The 21662-nt window shown below is 38.2% G+C and overlaps 1 long non-coding RNA gene across 1 annotated transcript; it reads left to right on the forward strand.

Annotated features, from left to right (window-relative positions):
- The first annotated feature begins 782 nt into the window (after nucleotides 1-782).
- LOC309966314 lies at nucleotides 783-21343 on the forward strand. The gene is made up of 3 exons (XR_014326442.1): nucleotides 783-1201; nucleotides 18711-18835; nucleotides 20851-21343. It is a non-coding gene; the product is annotated as an uncharacterized lncRNA (long non-coding RNA).
- Nucleotides 21344-21662: the final 319 nt, after the last annotated feature.

Genomic DNA, 21662 nt, shown 5'->3' on the forward strand with positions numbered 1-21662 from the left:
TGCACAGATTTTTGACTGCTGGGAGGGTCAACGGCTTTAATCCCTGTGTTGTTCGAGGGTCATCTGTAATTATACCTATCAAATGTTATGTTTTATATATATATAAATACAATATTGATTTTATAAAAATCAAGTTGTAGTACTACATTTTCTTATGTTAAATATGTAAATTTTACTTCATTTTAATGTTGAAACTATATCAAGAAAACGATAATAGTTTAAAATGTGAAGAAAGCCGTTTGAGATAAGAAAGATTGAAATTGTTTTAAAAGTTTAATTCAAAAATAAACAGAATAAATGAAAAATACATATTGTTTTAGGGTTTATTAATATGGTTTAAAATACGTGGACAAGAAGTGGCTGTGTAGCTGGTGTTTGGCATTGTAACATTAATAGATGTTCTTGTATGGTTTTAGTTTCAAAACTGAAAAGGTATGGATCTTTTTCAATGAAAAGTAAGAAACTACCATTAAATATTTTAAATGTTCTCTTTACACAACAAAATGTAGGTAATTGATAACTAAATTATTGATATTTTAAAATCTAATGACAATTGTCATTGATATTTAGTGTATATGTACATATTTTTCAAACTGACTCAGTCTCAACTGAATAACTGAATAGAACATTCTCAAAATATAAGTGTGATCTTTTACATTAGAGGAAAATAGAATTTGAGATTCAGATATATTATTCTGTAAAATATATTAAAAATTTGCAAAACCGGAAGTCTCAGTCAGATTTTTTCTCTTTCCCTCATATTTAGCAGGTTTACCAGCAATTACTGTGGCAGCTAAGGATATAAAAGCTATACTTAGGCACAGTGGAAAAGAATATTGTGACCACTTAATAATGTCTGCATGGGTGTGGTGGGTTGAATTACTGTTTAGCAATATTCTTTCCCTCCATTTAGTTTCCATATGCGGAATATATGTCCACTTCATGACTTTGGGATTCATCCTGTGACCTGCTTTGACCAACAGAGTGAGTCACAGGTGGCAGTGCACCGCTGAGACTAGGCTTAAGAGACCCTGCATGTTGCTGCTTGCTCTCTCCCACTTCTGCCACCACCATGATGTACACACTCCGCCTGGCCTGCTGCCTCCCAAAGGAAAATGAGAGCCGGGATCACCTGACCTCCAGCTAATTAACAAATGGATGCAGAAGCCCAGCTGAGATCAACAGGGTCTCCAGCAGACAGGTGAGCTCAATAAATGCTCATTGGCTTTTTTTTTTTTTTTTTTGCTAGTACTAAATTTTGAATCATTTTATCGAACACCAGTTGGTAAGCAAGGAAAGAAGATCTGTGGCAGTGTGTGGTACATTTGCTCTCACAAGTCTAGGATATATCTGGAGACACACATTTTGCTAAAGCAGAACATTTACCAGGAGAACTGTTGGTTAGGGCAATGATCCCAAAGTATTAGAAGGTTCTCTGGATGCCTCCTTCCCTAGTTAGTAGTTACTGAAGGAGGAAAATAGACCTGAATGTTATAGAAAAGTTTTCAAAAGAAGTTAAACTTTTTTGGGCCTGAAATGACATTGAGTTAACATACGGGCTACTAAAATAATAGATAGTAGAAATAGCTAACATTTGTTGAATGATTACTGTGTTCCAGAAACTGTTCTTAGTACTTTTGCATGTACATAACTTTTTTTTCCATAATAACTTCATGTACTAGGTAGTATACCAGTCTCCATTTAGAAGATGAAGAAACTAAGGCACATACATTTTGAATAACTTTGAGTAACAGAGTCATTCGAGCACCAAGTGGGCAAAATGTGATTCAAATTTGGTTATCTAACTTTGGAGCTTATATTCCTAAGCATGATTCATTATAATATTATAAAACATACTATTTTTTTCCCCATGGAACAGCATTTTACTTTAAATATAGTAGTGTGTACACATCAATTCCAAACTCCCAATATATCCCTCCCCCATCCTTCCTCCCTGGTAACCATAAGTTCGTTCTCTAAGTCTGTGAGTCTGTAAAACATACTATTTTAAGATCCCTTAAAGAATGACTCTCAAAGATGGGAATCTCAATTTTATTTTCGTTAATAGCAAGAGAAAGAAAATGGGTAAAGCCCATTACCTTTTAGTGTTGCTATACTCTTCCTTTCCTTTGTGCATTGCTACCCCCAACACACAAACATATTTTAGAACATCCTTGGATCTGCATGTGCCAGTAAAACATGCAAAGACTGATACTCACATACAGTTATTATCACTCACAGAGATGGTGATCTCTGTGAGCTCTAAAGTTGTTGGGATTTCCTCAGGCAATGAATGATCAGGCATATTTGGATAACAAAAGTGGAAGATGAAAAAGTAGAAGGAAATACTTCCTTGATGAACCAGAGTTGCATACAGACATTTGCACCTCAGCAACACAAGACCTGAAGAGAGAAGTTGAAATCCATTCACTGTCTTTACAAGAGAAAGGAAGGTCTAGAGAAATGCCCAGGCAGGAGGAAGTATGAAGTCTTCCCTTGTCATGAGACTTCCCTAAGCATGAATGTTCACAGTGTTTGCTCAGTGGGAAAATTTGGGGTGAACGGTGTCAGTGTGATGAGCTTGACCTGAGCAGAGCCAGGAATTTTTTCTCTTCATATCTGGAATATTAGAACCTGCGATTTTTAAAAATGTCTTCATATTTGAAAGTTGCTAAGAGAGTAAATCTTGAAAGTAATTACGACAAGACACAGAATTTGTAATATTGTATAGTTACAGATGGTAGTTACAGATGGTACCTAGACATAGCGTGGCATCATTTTGCAGTGTCTACAAATATTGAATCATTATGTTGTACACCTGAAACTAATATAATGTTGTATGTCAATAATACTTCAATCAAAAAAGATAAATTTTTTGAAACTTCAAATAATATTATTCAAAGGAGAAGTCCCACTTTGAGTCACCAGCAAAGAGTGGGCTGAACCCTGTGTTGGAAATTATAGCCTTTACAAACACTTTCCACATTTCTTTGCTGTGATTTACTCTTTCCTGGTGTTATTGTAAATTGAAAAACTCATTATGCAATTTTGATTTTTCCTATTCTGTCATTGGTGTCCAAAAACAAATATAGTGTCTCCTCAGTCAGAAGTTTTGTCCTCTTAAATATTCGAATAACCAGCTCTTTTTTTTCCAATTTCCTCATCAGTCTAATAATTAGTTCCTTAAAAAGAATTTCCTTTACTACTCACATCACTAAGTTTGGCCTCTTCATTAGAATTTAAATTATATAAAAGCAAGAACTTTGAATCTTCATATGATACCTTCTAGTGACTGTCTAGAATAATATCTGGCACAAAATATGTGCCCGACATTGAGTCGGTGAATGGATAAATAATCTGAACTCTTTTTTAACACACGGAGCTGAAACCTGAATTTTGCAGTTGGTGAAATAACATTGATCAGTTTGGCTTTCTCAATAAATATTGATTAGGTAAATGAAATATTACAAATGGTATTTTCTGTGAAGATTGAGAAAGGACTCTGATGACTACATGTGATGATGTTGGATTGCCAGGACTCCCTGGTGGCACAGTGGTTGAGAATCTGCCTGCTAATGCAGGAGACACGGGTTCGAGCCCTGGTCTGGGAAGATCCTACATGCCACGGAGCAACTAGGCCCATGAGCCACAACTACTGAGCCTGCGCGTCTGGAGCCTGTGCTCCGCAACGAGAGAGGTCACGATAGTGAGAGGCCCGCGCACCACGATGAAGAGTGGCCCCCGCTTGCCACAACTAGAGAAAGCCCTCGCACAGAAACCAAGACCCAACACAGCACCCCCCCGCAAAAAAAAAGTAACCTAAAAAAAATCTTGCAGGGTTTTATCATGAGTCCTTAAATAACTTTTATATAAGGTTTTTTTTTTTAAATTTTAAGGCTTTATTAAAATATACATTAACACCACCAGATAAAAGATTCACGTCTGGGCTTACCTGGTGGCGCAGTGGTTGAGAGTCCGCCCACCGATGCAGGGGACACGGGTTCATGCCCCGGTCCGGGAAGATCCCCCATGCCGCGGAGTGGCTGGGCCCGTGAGCCACGGCCGCTGAGCCTGCGCGTCCAGAGCCTGTGCTCCGCAACGGGAGAGGCCACAACAGTGAGAGGTCCGCGTACTGCAAAAAAAAAAAGATTCACGTCTAAATTTGTGCAACACAAAACACAAAATCTGACTTTAACACGTTAGTGTGTATTGAGGAAAAAAATCAGGTTTTCTGTTGCTAATGAAAGTACTATAGAATAAAAATAAAAGTAATTGGATATTGTTTAGAAGTCTTTACAGCTGAAATGCATTATGCAAATTACTCTACTTTGTGACGATGCTACCAAATAATCTAAACAGGTGTTAAAACATCTGGGTCTATTTAGCAGCATAGACGAAGCCTGGATTGTCTAATGCACTTTTCTCCTCTTGTTTAACCTTAATTAATCCTTGCAGGGTCTCTGTGAGGTAGGTCTGTATCAACCTTGTGGTATGACAATTACAAAAAGGCAGATGCAGAGATTAAGGGCTCATGATCACCCAGCACACTGGAAGCCAAACTGAGTCTAGAAATCCAGAATTTCTGATTTTACCTTGGATACTGTTTCAGGAAATTGGATTACAACTAGGAGGGACTGTTCTTTACTTGAGGTTTTAAAAAAATCTGATTAAAATCTGCATCCAGAATTTTACCTGGATGCATTCCCTCATTTTCCATTTTGCAAAATTGCAGTTAAGCCAGCGGCAAAAGCTTCCACAAGGCAATCCTAGTGATCTTTTTGACCTGAGTGGAAACATGATTTGAGATTTCACATGGAGGCCAATTTTGTAAGAATTTCCACTAGTATGTGGACTGTAATAATTGGGTTATTTGGATGAGGTTTGGGAAAGCATCTAGTAGATTAAATGAGGTTCCTGGAGCTTTCCCATTTTGGAGCTATCCATTTTGTTCTTTGTTCTACCTCATTATAAAATGGGCTATTGAAATTGGTTGGTTGGTTGGTATGTCAGCTTTTTCTTATCTTTTTATTTTTTTAACATCTTTATTGGAGTATAACTGCGTTACAAGGGTGTGTTAGTTTCTGCTTTATAACAAAGGGAATGAGTTATACATAAACATATGTTCCCATATCACTTCCCTCCCACCCACCCTCCCTATCCCACCCCTCTAGGTGGTCACAAAGCACCAAGCTGACCTCCCTGTGCTATGCGGCTACTTCCCACTAGCTATCTATTTTACGTTTGGTAGTGTATATATGTCCATGCCACTCTCTCACTTTGTCACAGCTTACCCTTCCCCCTCCCCATATCCACAAGTCCATGCTCAAGTAGGTCTGTGTCTTTATTCCTGTCTTACGCCTAGGTTCTTCATGACATTTTTTCCCCCTTAGATTCCATATATATGTGTTAGCATACGGTATTTGTCTTTCTCTTTCTGGCTTACATCACTCTGTTTGACAGACTCTAGGTCCATCCACCTCACTACAAATAACTCAATTTCATTTCTTTTTATGGCTGAGTAATATTCCATTGTATATATGTGCCACAACTTCTTTTTTTTTTTTCATTTTTAAATTGGGTTTATTTGTTAGTGAAGTTTTTACATTTTCAGTGGTTAAAAAAGAAGGTTTTGTGACTTGTGAAAATTATGTGCAATTCCAATTTTTTTAAAATTCTTTATTGGGGTATAATTGCTTTACAATGGTGTGTTAGTTTCTGCTTTATAACAAAGTGAATCAGTGATACATATACATATGTTCCCATATCTCTTCCCTCTTGCGTCTCCCTCCATCCCACCCTCCCTATCCCACCCCTCTAGTTGGTCACAAAGCACCGAGCTGATCTCCCTGTGCTATGCCGCTGCTTCCCACTAGCTATCTGTTTTACATTTGGTAGTGTATATATGTCGATGCCACTCTCTCACTTTGTCCCAGCTTACCCTTCCCCCTCCCCATATCCTCAAGTCCATTCTCTAGTAGGTCTTTGTCTTTATTCCTGTCTTACCCCTAGGTTCTTCATGACATTTTTTTTTCTTAAATTCCATATATATGTGTTAGCATACAGTATTTGTCTTTCTCTTTCTGACTATGACAGACTCTAGGTCCATCCACCTCATTACAAATAGCTCAATTTTGTTTCTTTTTATGGCTGAGTAATATTCCATTGTATATATGTGCCACATCTTCTTTATCCATTCATCAGATGATGGACACTTAGGTTGTTTCCATCTCCGGGCTATTGTAAATAGAGCTGCAATGAACATTTTGGTACATGACTCTTTTTGAATTATGGTCTTCTCAGGGTATATGCCCAGTAGTTGGATTGCCGGGTCATATGGTAGTTCTATTTGTAGTTTTTTAAGGAACCTCCATACTGTTCTCCATAGTGGCTGTACCAATTCACATTCCCACCAGCAGTGCAAGAGTGTTCCCTTTTCTCCACAGCCTCTCCAGCATTTATTGTTTCTAGATTTTTTGATGATGGCCATTCTGACTGGTGTGAGATGATATCTCATTGTAGTTTTGATTTTCATTTCTCTAATGATTAATGATGGTGAGCATTCTTTCATGTGTTTCTTGGTCATCTGTATATCTTCTTTGGAGAAATGTCTATTTAGGTCTTCTCCCCATTTTTGGATTGGGTTGTTTGTTTTTTTGTTATTGAGCTGCATGAGCTGCTTGTAAATTTTGGAGATTAATCCTTTGTCAGTTGCTTCATTTGCAAATATTTTCTCCCATTCTGAGTGTTGTCTTTTGGTCTTGTTTATGGTTTCCTTTGCTGTGCAAAAACTGTGATTAAAAATCTTCCAACAAACAAAAGCCCAGGGCCAGATGGCTTCACAGGCGAATTCTATCAAACATTTAGAGAAGAGCTAACATCTATCCTTCTCAAACTCTTCCAAAATATAGCAGAGGGAGGAACATTCCCAAACTCATTCTACGAGGCCGCCATCACCCTGATACTAAAACCAGACAAAGATGTCACTAAGAAAGAAAACTACAGGCCAATATCACTGATGAACATAGATGCAAAAATCCTCAACAAAATACTAGCAAACAGAGTCCAACAGCACAGTAAAATGATCATACACGCTGATCAAGTGGGGTTTATTCCAGGAATGCAAGGGTTCTTCAGTATACGCAAATCAATCAACGTGATACACCGTATTAACAAATTGAAGGAGAAAAACCATATGATCATCTCAATAGATGCAGAAAAAGCCTTCAACAAAATTCAACACCGATTTATGATAAAAACCCTGCAGAAAGTAGGCATAGAGGGAACTTTCCTCAACATAATAAAGGCCAAATATGACAAACCCTCAGCCAACATCCTCCTCAATGGTGAAAAACTGAAACCATTTCCACTAAGATCAGGAACAAGACAAGGTTGCCCACTCTCGCCACTCTTATTCAATATAGTTTTGGAAGTTTTAGCCACCGCAATCAGAGAAGAAAAGGAAATAAAAGGAATCCAAATTGGAAAAGAAGAAGTAAAGCTGTCACTGTTTGCAGATGACATGATACTATACATAGAGAATCCTAAAGATGCCACCAGAAAACTACTGGAGCTAATCAATGAATTTGGTAAAGTAGCAGGATACAAAATTAATGCACAGAAATCTCTGGCATTCCTATACACTAATGATGAAAAATCTGAAAGTGAAATTAAGAAAACACTCCCATTTACCACTGCAACAAAAAGAATAAAATATCTAGGAATAAACCTACCTAAGGAGACAAAAGACCTGTATGCAGAAAATTATAAGAAACTGATGAAAGAAATTAAAGATGATACAAATAGATTGAGAGATATATCATGTTCTTGGATTGGAAGAATTAACATTGTGAAAATGACTATACTACCCAAAACAATCTACAGATTCAATGCAATCCCTATCAAACTACCACTGGCATTTTTCACGGAACTAGAATAAAAAATTTCACAATTTGTATGGAAACACAAAAGACCCCGAATAGCCAAAGCAATCTTGAGAACGAAAAACGGAGCTGGAGGAATCAGGCTTCCTGACTTCAGACTGTACTACGAAGCTACAGTAATCAAGACAGTCTGGTACTGGCACAAAAACAGAAATATAGATCAGTGGAACAGGATAGAAAGCCCAGAGATAAACCCATGCACATATGGTCACCTTATCTTTGATAAAGGAGGCAAGAATATACAGTGGAGAAAAGACAGCCTCTTCAATAAGTGGTGCTGGGCAAACTGGACAGGTACATGTAAAAGTATGAAATTAGAACACTCCCTAACACGATACACAAAAATAAGCTCAAAATGGATTAAATACGTAAATGTAAGGAGAGACACTCTAAAACTCTTAGAGGAAAACATAGGCAGAACACTCTATGGTGTCAATCACAGCAAGATCCTTTTTGACTCACCTCCTAGAGAAATGGAAATAAAAACAAAAATAAACAAATGGGACCTAATGAAACTGGAAAGCTTTTTCTTTTCTTTTCTTTTTTTCCTTTTCTATTCTTTACATCTGAGCACTTAATTTAATTGAAAGCAAGCTCTTCAGCCTAAGTGGATAACAAAACATCCCTTTGAGGAGGAGGAAATAGATGATAAAATCTGTGTTACTAATTTTTTTCAGTAGTTTGGAGGAATTCCTTTTCCATCCTGTGTATGTGTTTTTAAGACCCTGTTAAGTTCATAGTTCCTTTTTCTTTTCTTGTTTGAATAGAAAATCATTCTCTTTCATCCCACCTGAGTTTTAAAAATGTATTATTGAACTGCCGAGTTCAGGAATTCAGTGGCCTGTTTTACTCAATGGAGATGTGTATGACCTGATAGTAAAAGAATGCTATTCAAAGACATTTCCGCCTGTTTGTTTCTTGGATCAGTTACTGGTCACATAAATCTGGAAAAAAGCCAAAATATGTAAACAAATTAAGAGCTTTAGTATCCCAGTGGGAATATCCATAAATTCTACCATAAATCAGGAATTTAAGATTAAGTGCAATATGCTATAAAAAGATAGCAGAGAGAATCAACTATAGACCAAATATTCTTGGCTCTGGTTTGAGAATCTTAAAGGATATTAAAAGATTTGGATTAATCATGGAGTCATGCGTAATATTACTCCTTCCCAAAGCTATATGTGTTGCCTAGATAGAATTTTATTTTACTAACTTCTAAGTATGGCTTAATATCAAACAAACCTTCAATTCTGAAGCCACTCTTTTATATTCTTTTAGTACACAACATATATATAATGTCAATTATCTATCTTTACAGTTAATAAAGAGTGAATGAACCTCTTTACACATCTGCATAAATCTGTGAATACAGTAAAGGACACTTTGATAGGTTGGGGATTTTTCCAGTAGAACCTTTTTGATACACACTGTTCTCTTCTTGCAACTCTCTGGTGTATGAATTGAAAATTGTGGTCTTTTCAATTTTTTTTTCTTTTGAACCAGAGTTAAAACTTAAATGTAGGGCTTTCCTGGTGACGCAGTTGTTAAGGATCTGCCTGCCAACGCAGGAGACCCGGGTTCGGGCCCTGGTCCGGGAGGATCCTACATGCCGCAGAGCAACTAGGCCTGTGTGCCACAACTACTGGGCCTGAGCTCCTAGAGCCCACGAGCCACAACTACGGAGCCCAAGTGCCACAAATACTGAAGCCTGCACGCCTAGAATCCGTGCTCCGCAACAAGAGAAGCCACGACAATGAGAAGCCTGCGCACACAGACAAAGAGTGGCCCCCGGTCATCACAACTAGAGAAAGCCTGCGCACAGCAACGAAGACTTAACAGAGCCATAAATAAATAAATACATTCATTAAAAAAAAAAAAAACTTAAATGTAAACCTTTCTCTTAAGAAAGACCCCCAAATTTAATTCCCCCATTATGATGTCTTGTGAATTTCTTCTTGATTGTGTATGTATAGAGGAAGAATGAGAATGTAGAGAAAGAGAAAAGCAATATACACATATTTTTATGTCAACATTTTCTTGAAAGAGTTGTTCTAAAACAATTGCATTGTAAGCTTATGTTTTGTATGCACATACAAGAAGAACTTGTAGAGATTAGGTGTTACTGATTTAGCCAGGTTTATCTCAAATTGGGAAAAACAGAGAAAATATGTTGTACATATTTATACATATAAATACATAGTCTTAATTATACACAATTAACAATACTCATTGGCAATGCAGATTCAACACAATTTTTGTGATTGTACAACTTTAATATTGGTGACTTCACTAGCCTGTGATGTGAAAATGATTTTACACGCTTTTTTTCTAAACCCAAATTAAAACATGAACCCTTATGGTTTCTGTCAGAAACTAACCTGAATCACAGTATCCTCCCCAGCAATTTCATGCATGCTGTAGACTAAGTATCTTAGTTTCTTTTACCCTTTATTTTTCATCTTGTCACCACGCTATTATTACCTTCATGAGAAAACCACTTTCCTGGGCACGGCCGTCTGCAGTCTGAAGCATCCCTGTGTGTCCCACAGCAGCCCCCTAGGAGGGACTGTACTTGCGTTCAGAGTATTGGTCTTAAATGCTCTTCCAGCTCACTCAGAGAGCTTGATCACAGATGCATGCAGTTCCAGGAGGTAGAGGCTGGACTCTCCCTGAAACTGCGATCATGTTTTTCTTGCTACAGGGACATGTGCTACCACTAAAGAGAAGCAGAGGGAGGGAGGCCTGTCTCCGCTTGGCTCTCTACCAGAAGCACTGTAGATTCCTGGGTGTTTGGGCCCAACTACTCCTGGACCATACGGCAAGCAGTGTCTACTCTCTAGTATATCCCCATCCAAAGGACTTAGCTTATTCCTTGTATTACAATTAGACACTCCCCAGAATGGGTGATAGCGCTGTCACCCATTCTCTTCAAGAGAAATGCTTGTGTTTAACTTGCTGTGAAACACAGAATAGTGTGAATATTGATACATTTCCCAAGGTCTGAATTTTTTAGTCTCATCCATGGTCCACTTGTAACACTGTCAAAAACATTTGTTTTCCTCGAAAATAGTTCATATCTATCTGGGAGAAATATATTTTTAAAAATTAATTTATTTTTATTAATTTATTCTTTGGCTGCATTGGGTCTTCATTGCTGCACGTGGGCTTTCTCTATTTGCGGCGAGCAGGGGCTACTCTTCGTTGTGGTGCGTGGGCTTCTCATTGCAGTGGCTTCTCTTGTTGCGGAGTGCAGGCTCTAGGTACGCAGGCTGCAGTAGTTGTGGCTCGTGGGCTCTAGAGCGCAGGCTCAGTAGTTGTGGCTCACGGGCTTAGTTGCTCCGCGGCATGTGGAATCTTCCCAGACCAGGGATTGAACCTGTGTCCCCGGCATTGGCAGGCGGATTTTTAACCACTGTGTCACCAGGGGACACCCCCGGGAGAAATATGTTATGAGCCTTGAATAAATTAAAGAAGACAATTATACAAAGTAACACAGGAGTGGACAAAGTATGTAAAAGACTGCTTTTTTCCTTTGTGATCTTTATTGTGGTAAAAGAGTATTTTGGAGACCGCCTAGTTATTCAGTAGTAATTACCATTAAGTGTGTTTTCCTCTTTGCCATATAAATTTTGCATATCTCATGTAACTTTCTTGAGAACACAGTTTTCCATACTTTATAAAAGAGCCTGAGGCTCCTAGAGGCCAAGTGAAGATCCTACGATCCCATAGCTTGTAAGTGGCACAGGCAGGACCACAATCCTGTAGTTTTTAATTCCCCCCTACACGGCTTCTCATCAATAGGATCTAAATGTTATCTAAATTACAATTAAAAAATGACTAATAATAGATACGTTGATAAAAATTTTAGAATCTATTTATTCAGTTGTGTATTTTTGTTTTGATTCTCATTCTTCTATGGGCTTCAGGCCAACCGTCAGAGTTAGTCATTAGCAGTAGATGTGTATCTCCTGGTATTAACATGAGAACTACATACCAGACCACATCCTGGTCCCTAATTATTAAACATCTCTTATGTTCAGGATCTCTGGGTCCCATGGAAATTCTACAGGGAGATCAAGGCATTCTACAAAGAGATAAGGCAGGATGCCTATTCTCTTTGACACTTTTTCTGGAAAGGTGAGAAACAAATGAAGATCATGGCAATGGAAAGTGATATGGTAAAAGTTAAATTAGTGGTATCATTATCTTTAGCATGTTCATTACCAATTATATTTTATATTGAAATGTTTTCTTTATACACCTCTGTTCACTTTTAAGATGAAATCTTCTTGAGGCTAAGTGTTAAATTTTAGTCCTCTCGTTAACTCCAGCTTACATTAAATATAATGGTAATCTGCTAAGGTCCCTTTCAGGTATAAAATTTAATTTCTGTCTAGCAGCAGTATCAACAGTCCTTTAGTTAAGCCTTTATCTGTTGGGATATAAATTGTCAAGTTTAGTTTACAGCGTGGCTGAGCAAGAGGGAATATATAAATCAAAGGATCTCTAAGAATCCATTGAAGCCTATGTAATATGTTAGAATCTCAATTTATTAATTCATGTGTCAAAAAATATCTATTTTTTAAAAAATCAACTCATCCCTGATTTCAGGCCCCAGTCCTGTGTGGTTGGAATAAAAGTCAACCTCTGGCATTATTCAGGTTCCTCTTGCTTCAGGGGTGTACAAAGAACCTGGGTCTCAAGAAGCACCAGGGCGTCAGAACTGCCCCTCTGATCCTCAGCCATCAGTCCCCACTGTCCCTAAAAGGCCAGCAATCAAGACTAGCAAAATGACCCAGGTCCCTGTATCCTTTCTTTAAATGTTGATTTGATTGGGGAATATAGTAGTTCATTCCTATTTTATTTTGTTTTTACATATATATACATTCTTTTCAAAGTATTCTTTTCCATTATGGTTTACTATAGGATATTGACTATAGTTCCCTGTGCTATAGAGTAGGACCTTGTTTTATCCGTTCTATCAATACATACGGTAGCTTACATCTGCTAACTCCGGCCTCCCACTCCATCCCTCCCCCAGTACCCTCCCCCTTGGCAAACACAAGTCTGTTCTCTATGTCTGTGACTTTGTTTCTATCTTGTAGATAGGTTCATTTGTGTCATACTTTAGATTCTACATATAAGTGATATCATATGGTGTTTGTCTTTCTCTTTCTGACTTCACTTAGTATGATAATTTCTAATTGCATCAATGTTGCTGCAAATGGCATTATTTTGTTCTTTTTTATGGCTGAGTAATATTCCATTGTATATATGTACCACATTTTCTTTATCCATTCATATGTTGATGGACATTTAGATTGTTTCCATGTCTTGGCTATTGTGAATAGGGGTTCTGTGAACATTGGGGAGCATATATCTTTTCGAATTGCAGTTTTGTCTGGGTATATGCCCAGGAGTGGGATTGCTGGATCATATGGTAATTCTATTTTTAGTTTTCTGAGGAACTTCAATACTGTTTTCCATAGTGGCTGCATCAACTTACATTCCCACCAGCAGTGTAGGAGGGTTCCCTTCTTTCTACACCCTCTCCAGCATTTGTCATTTGTAGATTTTTAATGTTGGCCATTCTGACCAGTGTGTGATAGTACCTCATTGTAGTTTTGATTTGCGTTTCTCTAATGGTTAGTGATGTTGAGCATCCTTTCATGTGTTTGTTGGCAATCTGTATATCTTCTTTGGAGAAATGTCTATTTAGGTCTTCTGCCCATTTTTGTATTGGATTGTTTGTTTTTTTGATATTGAGCTGCATAAGCTGCTTGTACATTTTGGAGATTAATCCTTTGTCAGTTGTTTCGTTTGCAAATATTTTCTCCCATTCTGAGGGTTGTCTTTTTGTCTTGTTTATGGTTTCCTTTGCTGTGCAAGAGTTTTTAACTTAAAAACTCTTAAAAACATTTACTTATTTTTGTTTTTATTTCCATTTCTCTAGGAGGTGGGTCAAAAAGCATCCTGCTGTGATTTATGTCATAGAGTGTTCTGCCTATGTTTTCCTCTAAGAGTTTTATAGTGTCTGACTTTACATTTAGGTCCTTATTCCATTTTGAGTTTATTTTTGTGTATGGTGTTACAGAGTGTTCTAATTTCATTCTTTTACATGTAGCTGTACAGTTTTCTCTGAACCACTTATTGAAGAGGCTGTCTTTTCTCCATTGTATATTCTTGCCTCCTTTATCAAAAAAATAAGGTGACTGGGTGGAAGGAAGGGAGACGCAAGAGGGAAGAGATATGGGGAGATATATATATATATATATATATATATATATATATATCTGATTCACTTTGTTATAAAGCAGAAACTAAGACACCATTGTAAAGCAATTAGACTCCAATAAGGTGTTAAAAAAATAAAAAATAAGGTGACCATATGTGCATGGGTTTATTTCTGGGCTTTCTATCCTGTTCCATTGATCTGTATTTCTGTTTTTGTGCCAGTACCATACTGTCTCGATTACTGTAACTTTGTAGTATAGTCTGAAGTCAGGGAGCCTGATTCCTCCAGCTCTGTTTTTCTTTCTCAAGATTGCTATGGCTATTCAGGATCTTTTGTGTTTCCATACAAATTGTGAAATTTTTTGTTCTAGTTCTGTGAAAAATGCCATTGGTAGTTTGATAGGGATTGCATTGAATCTGTAGATTGCTTTGGGTAGTAGAGTCATTTTTACAATGTTGATTCTTCCAATCCAAGAACATGCTATATCTCTCCATCTGTTGGTATCATCTTTAATTTCTTTCATCAGTGTCTTATAGTTTTCTGCATACAGGTCTTTTGTCTACTTAGGTACGTATATTACTAGGTATTTAATTCTTTTTGTTGCAGTGGTAAATGGGAGTGTTTCATCAATTATTCTTTCAGATTTTTCATCATTAGTGTATAGGAATGCAAGAGATTTTTGTGCATTAATTTTGTATCCTGCTACTTTACCAAAGTCATTGATTAGCTCCAGTAGTTTTCTGGTAGCATCTTTAGGATTTTCTATGTATAGTTTCATGCCATCTGCAAACAGTGACAGTTGTACTTCTTTTCTCATTTGGATTCCTTTTATTTCTTTTTCTTCTCTGATTGCTGTGGCTAAAACTTCCAAAACTGTGTTGAATAATAGTGGTGAGAGTGGGCAACCTTGTCTTGTTCCCGATCTTAGTGGAAATGGTTTCAGTTTTTCACACTGAGAATGATATTGGCTGTGGGTTTGTCATATATGGCCTTTATTATGTTGAGGTAAGTTCCCTCTATGCCTACTTTCTGCAGGGTGTTTATCATAAATGGGTGTTGAATTTTGTCGAAAGCTTTTTCTGCATATATTGAGATGATCATGTGGTTTTTCTCCTTCAGTTTGTTAATATGGTGTATAACATTGATTGATTTATGTATTTTGAAGAACCCTCACATTCGTGGGATAAACCCCACTTGATCTTGGTATATGATCCTTTTCATGTGCTGTTGGATTCTGTTTGCTAGCATTTTGTTGAGGACTTTTGCATCTATGTTCATCAGTGATATTGGCCTATAGTTTTCTTTTTTCGTGACTTCTTTGGTTTTGGTAACAGGGTGATGGTGGCCTCGTAGAATGAGTTTGGGAGTGTTCCTCCCTCTGCTATATTTTGGAAGAGTTTGAGAAGGATAGGTGTTAGCTCTTCTCTAAACGTTTGATAGAATTCACCTGTGAAGCCATGTGTCCTGGGCTTTTGTTTGTTGGAAGATTTTAAATCACAGTTTCAATTTCAGTGCTTGTGATTGGTCTGTTTATATTTTCTATTTCTTCCTGTTTCAGTCTCAGAAGTTGTGCTTTTCTAAGATTTTGCCTATTTCTTCCAGGTTGTCCATTTTATTGGCATATAGTTGCTTACTGTAATCTCTCATTATCCTTTGTATTTCTGCAGTGTCAGTTTCTACTTCTCCTCTTTCATTTCTAATTCTATTGATTTGAGTCTTCTCCCTGTTTTTCTTCATGAGTCTGGCTAATGGTTTATTAATTTTGTTTATCTTCTCAAAGAACCATCTTTTAGTTTTAGTGATCTTTGCTGTCGTTTCCTTCATTTCTTTCTGATCTGATCTTTATGATTTCTTTCCTTCTGCTAACTTTGGGTTCTTTTTGCTCTTCTGTTTCTAATTGCTTTAGGTGTAAGGTTAGGTTTTTTATTTGAGATGTTTCTTGTTTCTTGAGGTAGGATTGTACTGCTATAAACCTCCCTCTTAGAACTGCTTTTGCCGCATCCCATAGGTTTGGAGTCGTCATGTTTTCATTATCATTTGTTTTAGGTATTTTTTGATTTCCTCAGTGACGTCTTGGTTATTTAGTCGCATATTGTTTAGCCTCCATGTGTTTGTATTTTTTACAGGTTTTTTTCCTGTAATTGATATCTAGTCTCATAGCGTAGTGGTCGGAAAAGATACTTGATACGATTTCAATTTTCTTAAATTTACCAAGGCTTCATTTGTGACCCAAGATATCTATACAAATATATATCTAGCCCAGTGAATTTTCCATGAGCACTTGAGAAGAAAGTGTATTCTGTTTTTCGATGGAATGTCCTATAAAAATCAATTAAGTCCATCTTGTTTAATGTATCATTTAAAGCTTGTGTTTCCTTATTTATTTTCATTTTGGTTGAATTGTCCATTGATGAAAGTGGGATGTTAAAAGTCCCCTACTATTATTGTGTTACTTTCAATTTCTTCTTTATGGCTGTTAGCATTTGCCTTATGTATTGAGGTGCTCCTATGTTGGGTGCATAAATATTTACAATTGTTATATCTTCTTGGATTGATCCCTTGATTATCATGCAGTGTCCTTCTTTGTCTCTTGTAATAGTCTTTATTTTAAAGTCTATTTTGTCTGATATGAGAATTGCTGCTCAGCTTTCTTTTGATTTCCATTTGCATGGAATATCTTTTTCCATCCTTCACTTTCAGTCTATTTGTGTCCCTGGGTCTGAACTCGGTCTCTTGTAGACAGCCTATATATGGGTCTTGTTTTTGTATACTCTCAGCCAGTCTATGTCTTTTGGTTGGAGCATTTTATCTATTTACCTTTAAGGTAGTTATCGATATGTATTTTCCTATTCCCATTTTCTTAATTGTTTTGGGTTTGTTATTGTAGGTCTTTTCCTTCCCTTGTGTATCCTGCCTAGAGAAGTCCTTTAGCATTTGTTGTAAAGCTGGTTTGGTGGTGCTGAATTCTCTTAGCTTTTGCTGTCTGTAAAGGTTTTAACTTCTCCGTCGAATCTGAATGAGATCCTTGCTGGGTAGAGTAATCTTGCTTGTAGGTTTTTCCCTTTCATCACTTTACATATGTCCTGCCTCTCCCTTTTGGCTTGCAGATTTTCTGCTGAAAGATCAGCTGTTAACCTTATGGGGATTCCCTTGTATGTTATTTGCTGCTTTTCTCTTGCTGCTTTTAATATTTTTTCTTTGTATTTAATTTTTGATAGTTTGATTAATATGTGTCTTGGCATGTTTCTCCTTGGATTTATCTTGTATGAGACTCTCTGCACTTCCTGAACTTGATGACTATTTCCTTTCCCATATGAGGGAAATTTTCAAGTATAATCTCTTCAAATATTTTCTCAGTCCGTTTTTTTTTCTCTTCTTCTGGGACCCCTATAAATTTGAATGTTGGTGTGTTTATTGTTGTCCCAGAGGTCTCTGAGACTGTCCTCAATTCTTTTAATTCTTTTTTCTTTATTCTGCTCTGTGGTAGTTATTTCCACTATTTTATCTTCCAGGTCACTTACCTGTTCTTCTGCCTCAGTTATTCTGCTATTGATCCCTTCTAGAGAGTTTTTAATTTCATTTATTGCGGTGTTTATCATTGTTTGTTTGCTCTTTAGTTCTTCTAGGTCCCTGTTAAAACGTTTCTTGCATTTTGTCTATTCTATTTCCAAGATTTTGGATCATCTTTACTATCATTACTCTGAATTCTTTTTCAGGTAGACTGCCTATTTCCTCTTCATTTGTTTAGTCTGGTGGGTTTTTACCTTGCTCCTTCATCTGCTGTGTGTTTCTCTGTCTTCTCATTTTGCTTAACTTACTGTGTTTGGGGTCTCCTTTTCGCAGGCTGCGGGTTCATAGTTCCTGTTGTGTTTGGTGTCTGCCCCCACTGGGTACGCTTCCTGTTGGAGGGGACTGGCGCCTGTGTTCTGGTGGATGAGGCTGGATCTTGTCCTTCTGGTGGGCAGGATCACGTCCGGTGGTGTTTTGTGGTGTCTTTGAACTTAGTATGAGGTTAGGCAGCCTCTCTGCTAATGGGTGGGTTTGTGTTCCTGTCTTGCTGTTGTTTGGCGTGGGGTGTCCAGCACTGGAGCTTTCTGGTCATTGAGTGGAGCTGGGTCTTAGCATTGAGATGGAGATCTCTGGGAGAGCTCTTGCTGATTGATATTACGTGGGGCCAGGAGGATTCTGGTGGACCAATGTCCTGAACTCGGCCCGCCCACCCCCGATGCTCAGGCCTGACACCCGGCCGGAGCACCAAGACCCTGTCAGCCACACGGCAGTGAATGTGGCAGTCTCCATTATGAAGTCAGATTATGAGGGTCTACAATTGCTGTTCAGCTAGAACAGGCTGATTTGGTTGCAATTTGTCTACGAGGCTGTCTCTAGCAGCTGGTGGCTAAAAGAGTAGGTCTCTGCATGTGCTGCCAGAATCTTAAACGTTTATATAGAGGTCTTCACTGGGTTCAGTCACGGATTCGGTACAGAGAGTCTGAAGAACATCTTACTCTCTCAAGGTTGTGTGTTTGAAACAGCTCCTAAGCCTGAGGGACTGCAAGCTGCAGGAAGACGAGACCACCCGGGGCAGCCTGCAAGCCGTGATTCTTGCCACGAACCCTGCTGCTGCTGTTGTGGAATGGGCTTCCCCCACCGTCCTGCAGTGAGTTTTCAGTGAAGCTTTCTCTCTGTGCTGATGAGATTCATGCTACCTGAGTTGCCCAAAGCCATAGAGCGCATAAATGTTGGGGTGGGGGTACAAACCCAGCAAATCTGGCTCCAAGGTCTGTGTTGTCACCCAGCGAGAGTGGGGAGGCCACGCACCTAAACGTCTCACCCCCGCGAGCCACCCCCTCAAACCCACACCGCCGCAGGGTAAGTCACCCGTGCCGGCACTCCTGCGCAGCCGCACAAAACCTAAACAACATTTTTACACTTGGTTATCTAACTATTTCTATTTAGTTAAACTTAATCAAAAACTGAGGTTATACTTTCTCCCCTAGTTTGACTTGTTCTCCAAGTTCATGTTACCAGGGCTTGCTGCTCTTCCGCTTTTAGAGTTTTGGACCCTTTTTCTTAACCTTGTTCCCTATGCAACTGCCTATCTTTGAACTATCCATCACATCGAGACTTCCTTATTTCTCCTGCCATCACTTTAGTTTATGACCTCATCCGTATACGCCAGTCACGCCTCATATGCCACATATGCCAGCAAACCACTTACCATTTCCTGACCCTGCTGTGCTCTTTTGCCTTATGCCTGTGAACATGCTGTTGCTGCCTGATGTGCTCTATTATTATATTTTTACACACATTTATTTCTTCTTCATCTATGCTTATGTTATACTTTCACGCTATTATAGAACTTACAGTGCCTTACCACTAGGCACGTTAAGAGTCGATAGCATGTTTTACACATCTCTATTCCCTTTGAATCTAGACTATTAAATGTTGGTAACAGGTGTCAAAGAATTGAGGCAAGCTTAACACTGAACGGGCCTCCCAAATCTTCTTTCCCTTCATAAGCCGCATAAATAATGTTCTCATTCTGCATTCCTGACCCACACTCTTCAGTAACTCCGTACCTACTTCTCCCGCAAGTAAATCCACCATTTGTCTGTGGTTATGGCCCATCATGTTAGTCCAGCCCACTATTTGCAGTCAGGTTCTACTCTAGTTTACCTTTGACTTCAGTGTTTTCCTAAGGTATACAAAGAATTCAAACAAGCTCTTGAAATCTTTTTCACTTATCTGCTGCTTTAATGGAAGCTAAGCTCCACCTGCTGGTAGAATTTGCTTCTCTTGTTTAGACTTGAGCACATGCAGTGAGATCAATTCAGCAGGGAAACAAATTTGTACACATCTCTCTATATGCAAACATGTATATATATGTATTACATATGTGTGTGAGTGTGTGTTTTGCAGGCTTTCCTCTGTCACAAAAGTAGTGAAATACGCTTGTTAATTTATTTTACCGACTTGGACGTTTAAAACATGGCATTCAGCATTTGATTATTATAAACGTCTCGTGCTATTCAGGCTCTCAGCAATGACCAGAATGATATTAGTGTGATAATCAGAAACCAAATATTTCCTACCACCCCTGTCCCACATCAAAATTGGTTTTCGAAAGGACTTAATTTATGCTTTGGTACTAAAGGAAGTTTATTTAAAGACCTTTATGATTCATATAAAATTATAAAAATAAAATGGAAAAATGTTTGAAAATATTAACTCAAGTCATATTTTAAAGCAGGATAGTCCAACCCTGTACTCAGTACACGAGTAAGTTCTTTCCCTCTCGCAAGCAAGTGAGCGCAGTATTATGTTTACCCTTTATGGTGAGCGACATTTTGTAGCATATAGCTTTATGAAGACTAGAAAATTAGCCAGAGTTTACACACTGGGAGCTCTGCAGCTGGATTTAACCCACAGATATGTTTTTTCATGTTTCTACTAAAATATGAAACAATTGCCTCTGTTTGAAAATTGGAAAATTTCATTATAAAAATGCAGCTAGCTAGCAACGAGGGGTCTTTTTCTCGCAAATCAAGTGATCTCAACCTGAGGAGTAAGTACCCTTTTTAGATGTGATGCACACTCTAACTTTCCATAAGCCCCACTACTCCTTAACATATCACACTCTGCCTCCTTTTCTTTATTGCCTGGCTTCTGTAGGCACGGACATTTAGGACCACTGGCATTCATCTGTGATGCCTGAGAAATTCATATTCTGGTCGAAGGAGAAAATGAAGAAAGATGGGTCAATAAGCATCAGAAAAGTGAAAGAAACAACCCAAACAAAAGGTATAAAATTGCTTTCTCTGTAATTTTGCACAACGCCCCACTGGTAGCATAGGTGTACTTCCAATAGTATCATATTTAAGGGAAAGGACTATCTTTCCTAACTGCTGGCTGATAAATTTTAGAGGTTTCATTTTCCTTCAAATACCAACTCCTGGACTGAGAAATATCTGAAGTTATTTATTTTCACTTTGAGAGTATTTTAGTTGTTAGGCTAAAATCTAGGCACCAACATAAATGTGTTTGCCTTCTCCACCCAGTCAGACCACCTCCTGAGCAGTAAATATTACTACTAAGCCAGTGTTGCCCAGCCTTCCTAACCCGGTCCACATCTAATGAACTTATATATTTCGTGCTCCAACACGTTTTTGATTTGCATTTTGTATCTCCCTTTAAAGGGGCGCCTCTTCTATGGTTAATTAGTGACCATGTTTTGACTATCCCCACCAGCTGTAGTTGGGCAGAATAATGGCCCCCCAAAGATGTTCATATCCTAATCTCCATAACCTGTAAACATTACATTACATGGCAGAGGGGGATTAGGATTGAAGATGAAACTAAGACTGCTTATCAGCTGACCTTAAATAGATTACCCTGGATTAAATGGGTGGGTCCAATAGTGACAGTGGTCCTTAAAAGTGGAGACAGAGGCCAGGAGGAGCCTTGGAGGTGTGACTATGGAAGAG

This window comes from Leucopleurus acutus, assembly GCF_964270905.1.
Source record: "Leucopleurus acutus genome assembly, chromosome: 9".
Lineage (NCBI taxonomy): Eukaryota > Metazoa > Chordata > Mammalia > Artiodactyla > Delphinidae > Leucopleurus > Leucopleurus acutus.